Below are 6370 nucleotides of genomic sequence, written 5' to 3' on the forward strand. Positions count from 1 at the left end.
ACATGTAACAAACGCTCCTTTCTCCGTTTACCCCCTCCCCCTCTCTCTCTCTCTCCATCTCTCTCTCTGGCTGTCAGTACACTCATCGTGGAAGTTCAGCACCCTTAATTCATAAACTTTCAGACACCGACAAGAAATGCACTACCAAACTTGTACAAATTCACAGTCATTCACGATCAATACGTAGAAATGAATCTCTCTCTCTCTCTCTCTCTCTCTCTCTCTCTCTCTCTCTCTCTCTCTCTCTCTCTCTCTCTCTCTCTCTCTCTCTCTCTCTCTCTCTCTCTTTGGCATCAGTCATTACAGTGTTAGGGGGAGGAACATCTAATCAATCAGTGAGGCAGGAACCGTGTTGTCATCTCCCTGCTAATTACTTCTAATATAGAGGCCCTGTTATTAGTCTCAAAATTAAGTCTAGGCTCCAGGCAACATGCAAAGGAGGAGGAGGAAGAGGCGGAGGACGAGATGCAGAAGAGAAAACACAAATGATACGAGAAGCGAGGAGTCTAAATAAGAGGATACAAATAATTAAGAGTGAAATACGGAAGGAAAAAAATGCAAGATAATAGGGCGTAGGGAGGAAAACGTGCAAATACTCGGTGAAAGACAGAGAAAAATTAGAAAACGAAAGGAGGTAGAAGCTGAATGGATGGATGGAGGACATTATACTAAAAGAGGGAGAGGAGGAATGGCGGAGGGAAAGTAAATGAGGGAAGAGGGAGTAAAATGGGAGATAAAAGAGGGAATACAGAGGGAACCACAGATAAAAGGGGAGAGGAAGGGGAAAAACGAAAGATCAATTAGAGAGACAGGAGGGGAAAATGAGTTAAAGAAGAGGGGAAAAAGAAGTGAAGGGAGAGGACAGCAGGGGGACAACGTGACTGAGGAAGGCATATTTTAAACAATTATCATAATAAAGAGGAAGGGGAAAGGCAAAACGGAAGAGAAGAGAAAACTACAAGAGACGTCAGGAAATAAGAATAACAGGAAGCCAAACAGACACAAGCAGAAAAAAATGTGGGAGAAAACAATGAAACGAATGGAGAAATGTCAGCAAAACACACACACACACACACACACACACACACACACACACACACACACACACACACACACACACACACACACACACACACACAGAAAGAAAGAAAGAAAGAATGAATGAAAGAAAGAAAAACAAAAACAAAACTAGTAAAACAAACAAACAAACAAAAGAAACCAACAAACACACACACACACACACACACACACACACACACACACACACACACACACACACACACACACACACACACACACACACACAAAGAAAGAAAAAAAGAAAGAAAGAAAGAAAGAAAGAAAGAAAGAATGAATGAATGAATGAATGAATGAATGAATGAATGAATGAATGAAAGAAAGAAAAACAAAAACAAAACTAGTAAAACAAACAAACAAACAAAAGAAACCAACTAACACACACACACACACACACACACACACACACACACACACACACACACACACCTCCTCTTCTCCTATCTCAGAATGAAGACACAATAGAAAAATGACGTTAATTGCAACTCTCCACCTCCGTCCCTCTATTAATTACATCCAATCAAGGGCAGAACTTTTAGCCGCCGTCTCCTCCTTGACGGCGCTAAACCACCACCATGGTATAACTCAACTATAGAGGAGCTGCGTCATGGAAATTAGTCCTTTACGATCCCTTAAAAAGAAAAAGAGAAAAGAAAAAAATACTGAAAAAGGAAATAAAAAATAAAAGTATATAACGTTTCGCTTGTTCATCTCTCGACTTTCTTTCATTATTTTCTACGTTTTATTATTATTATTTTTTTTTTCGTAGGTTGCTGGCTATGTATATACTAGCAGAGATCTCTTTAACATTATGTGAGGGACCCATGACAATAAGCTATGGTATAAGGGGTTTTCTGTAATTGTTCACTTATATTTGCTTGTCAGGTGTACCTCTAGTCGAGAGAGAGAGAGAGAGAGAGAGAGAGAGAGAGAGAGAGAGAGAGAGAGAGAGAGAGAGAGAGAGAGAGAGAGAGAGAGAGAGAGAGAGAGAGAGAGAGAGAGAGAGAGAGAGAGAGAGAGAGAGAGAGAGAAGGGAGGGGGAAGTGTGAAGTAGGAGAGTAAGGGGGTCTGAAAGTAGTAGTGGAAGCGGAGGAGGAGGAGGAGGAGGAGGAGGAGGAGGAGGAGGAGGAGGAGGAGGAGGAGGAGGAGGAGGAGGAGGAGGAAGAGGAGGAGGAGGAGGAGGAGGAAGCAGAAGGAAGGAGAAATGAGTGAGGTTCAGGAGGTGTAAAAATGTGCTGCCAGGAAAGAATAAATACTTTTTGGAAGGAGAAAAATAGAAGGATTGGAACAGACTTTGCGAGACGTGAAAGGAAGGAGAAAATGCAGCGAAAAGAGGTGCCTAAAACTTTTAAAATACGACTAATTAATGGACAAGTAAAAAAAAAAAAAGGTGAAGTTTTAGAAAATTAAGTTTAAAGCCCAATCATTGTGAAACAGTCATATTTCACATTACAATTAAATGAGAAATTAAATTAGTGAGAAACTCCCTCTGGTCACGAAAATAAATTACTAATAGCCTTTCAAAAAAATCATACAAAAGAGTAATTCTATAAACTCCTCAACTACCGCAACATGAATATGAAATGTTCTTATATAAACTGAATCATGGAGTCGATAAAAAGGAAATAAAAAGGCGCCGAGAAACCTAAAGGCAAGGATTAGATTAAGTGCAGGTGAACGTACGCACGCAGACGTTGAATCTCGGCTACCCGACTTTAAGGTAGAGGTCAGCTTGACGTAGACAGTGCTACAAACAGTGCACATTCTGATATCCACACATTTATGCAAGACTTCCTTAAAACATGTGACAGAAGAATGTGTGCAAAATAATCAATGATACAAACTCCAAGAGCAACACGAGGGCGGTCTTATCACATCACCCACGTTCACTCGTTGTTTACTTGAGGTACATGACCAGTTGAGAGTAACGTCACGAAGACACTGCAAGGAAAAAAACTGAGAGTACAGTTCTCATACAGCTCTCGTGGTGTAGTGGTTATCACGTCTGCTTTACACGCAGAAGGTCCCAGGTTCGAGCCCTGGCGGGAGCATTCCTTTTTTTTTTTCCGTGTTAAAGGTAAATTCATGCACAATTTTACCTAACTTAAATACTCCCTAACCATTACACTGAATTTAAATTAGTTTCCCTGTAATCGATGGCTAGAGACGACTTGCTTTGGGCGATGGCAGCCGCGGGGCACGCCAGCCTACACGACATTGTACGAGTACAGGTGTGGACAGGTGGAGGTCTGCTTTAAGACGGATACTTGTTTTATAATGACCGAAGCTGAACTGATCGTATTAGGTTACTTGTGTGTATTCCGCTTTTACACGTCAACCTGGTAATCTGAGGCATAACGCATTTATTTCTTCTAGTTTCGCTACCAAGGAAAAAATAACGACAGATAAGTACATAAATGGAAACTGTGTACTTTTTTTCGATCCGTCTGTTCTGTCAAACCAAAACGGTACTAAAATCTGCTATTTCGTGTAATATGTTGGTTGCCCTGTTTTGCTATTTTACGCGGCGTACATTAATCAAACACACACAAACACACACACACACACACACACACACACACACACACACACACACACACACACACACACACACACACACACACACACACACACACACACACACACACACACACACACAGATCCACACTCATGAACGTATATTCAACATGGTCGGCAAATGCAGCTGGATTCCAAACTCCATGAATCTGCCGGAGGGGAAAAAGAATGAGAAATTGCATTTGACAACTCATTACTTCACCATTATGTGCGCCAGTGACCCGATGAACGTAAAGCCTCACATTATGTACGTCAAATGTGATGTGTCCGTGTGTGTGTGTGTGTGTGCGGTATGTAGCCATGTGTACACGACTGATGGGTGCTGGACTTATAGGTATGTGTGTGTGTGTGTGTGTGTGTGTGTGTGTGTGTGTGTGTGTGTGTGTGTGTGTGTGTGTGTGTGTGTGTGTGTGTGTGTGTGTGTGTGTGTGTGTGTGTGTGTGTGTGTGTGTGTGTGTGTGTGTGTGTGTGTGTGTGTGTGTGTGTGTGTGTGTGTGTGTGTGTGTGTGTCTGTGTCTGTGTTGATAAATGCATTAAAAGCGTCATTATTTTCCATGTAACTTTTGAGGCATGTCACACACACACACACACACACACACACACACACACACACACACACACACACACACACACACACACACACACACACACACACACACACACAACATTCTGCAAATACCAATATGTTTTTATACACAAAGTCAACAACAACAACAACAACAACAACAACAACAACAACAACAACAACAACAACATAAACAACGACAATACTACATCAGTAGGTACAAAAAAGAAAAAAAAAATCCCAGCTTTTTTCTACCCCCCTTAGAAGGATTCCATCAAATTACTACTCCATTTTCTGTTCAAACTCCATAATCGACCAATCACGTCCAAGAGGAAAAGAAAAGGATAAGAAAACTCATCTGAATCATTAACTAACTTCATCCAATCAGGAGTTTAATATATAATCATTCTCTCCATCTCTCGTCTTTATAATCCCCAAAAAAGCTTACGTTAAGTTTTTTCTAAGTCATTCTCTCTCTCTCTCTCTCTCTCTCTCTCTCTCTCTCTCTCTCTCTCTCTCTCTCTCTCTCTCTCTCTCTCTCTCTCTCTCTCTCTCTACTACTACTACTACTACCCTAAGACACCTTCATTTCTCCTATTCCTTCTCTTGGCATTTAGAAATAACCTTTGCCTTTTCTTATATTTATCGTCGTGTCTCAACTACAGCCTCTACTTTTTCCTGCAGGTGGAGGGGACGCGTGGTGAGATTACTCGTCTTTTTCTCACCCTCTTTCGATTATTTTATTGGGATATTGCATTGTTCGGTTCTCCCTTGCTGTTATTTTCTTGTACTCGTCTTTTCTCTCTTGTTCCTGACTATTTCGTGATTTTTCGATGTTCTGTTGTTATTTCTGTTATTTTACACATTTCTTTATCCCCGCTTTCCTTTGTATGGTTTTTTCCATTCAATATTTTACTCTTGTTTTAATTTCCTGCTGTTTTTTTTTAATCCTAAGTTTTAAATTATTTCTTGCCTTTTAATTTACAAAGTGTTACTTCAGGGTCTATCGAATACGAAATCTCGATTTTTTTCCCCTTTTTTTTTTTTTAATGTGTAATGAAGCATGAGGACTGTAATTATCTTGATGTAAAAATACTAATTACTACTCATCATGAAGCAACACCATCTACATCATTATAACCTTCACCTCTACCCTGAATCTTTACTATATATAACAAAATATTACCGTTATCTTCTGAAATTCACTATCTATAGAAAAATTAACCTGACTTTTACACCGATATAATTTTCAACGATTACAATCAATATCATCACCATCATACTCAATACTTCACCATCACTATAATCATAATCAAGACACCATCATCACCACAATGATCACATCCTACACTATTTTCGTCACTATCACCATACCTGACAAACTATCATCTGCATACTTTACATTATCATCACTATTATCAATATGCTATACACATCATTAATCTCATCACCTTCATCACCATACTCTATACCCTCATCACTATCACCACACTCTCTACACATCATTACTACAATTATCATCCTATACAAATCATCACCATTATCACTATTACTCTATCCTGTACACCAACATCATCACCGTCAACAATATTATCAATCACCATACTTAACATAATCACCATCATAACCACCATCACCACCAGACCTTACATCTCCACTCCTCGTTACTGTGTTCACCTCACCTGTAATCAGACTATAGCAATAACTGGCCAGGTGAGCGCGGCAGCCACTTCCTCCACGCATCATGTCATTTCGATGTGAAGTATTGTGCATTATTGTATGTGAAAAATAATAATTACTGATTTTCCATAATTTAGTGAAGCCGTAATGGTGTCCCTTCAATTGGTTCTGTTTACTATTTGTTTTCATGGTGTGCGTGTTTATTTATTTTACTGGTTTATTTTCTCGTTTTTCTTTACGTATTTGTTTTTATATTTACGTGTTTTCAAGTCCGCATTACGTTGTGTTTTTCCAAGTACAGCCACATTCTAAAAGTGACCCTTGAACTTGCGTCGTGTGAAATAACGGTTGTTGCTAATGTTGTTGTTTAAGACAGAAGGGATGTTCTTATTTTCACTGCTAAAACTATTTATCATTTCTTCTACTACTGCGAGTCTTTGTTGTCATTATTATTATTATTATTATTATTAT

At 39.5% G+C, this 6370-nt stretch overlaps 1 non-coding gene across 1 annotated transcript; it reads left to right on the plus strand.

Annotated features, from left to right (window-relative positions):
- The first annotated feature begins 3055 nt into the window (after positions 1 to 3055).
- Trnav-uac (transfer RNA valine (anticodon UAC)) lies at positions 3056 to 3128 on the plus strand. The gene has a single exon. It is a non-coding gene; the product is annotated as a tRNA-Val (tRNA).
- Positions 3129 to 6370: the final 3242 nt, after the last annotated feature.

The sequence above is a fragment of the Scylla paramamosain genome, chromosome 26 (assembly GCF_035594125.1).
Source record: "Scylla paramamosain isolate STU-SP2022 chromosome 26, ASM3559412v1, whole genome shotgun sequence".
Taxonomy (NCBI): Eukaryota; Metazoa; Arthropoda; class Malacostraca; order Decapoda; family Portunidae; genus Scylla; species Scylla paramamosain.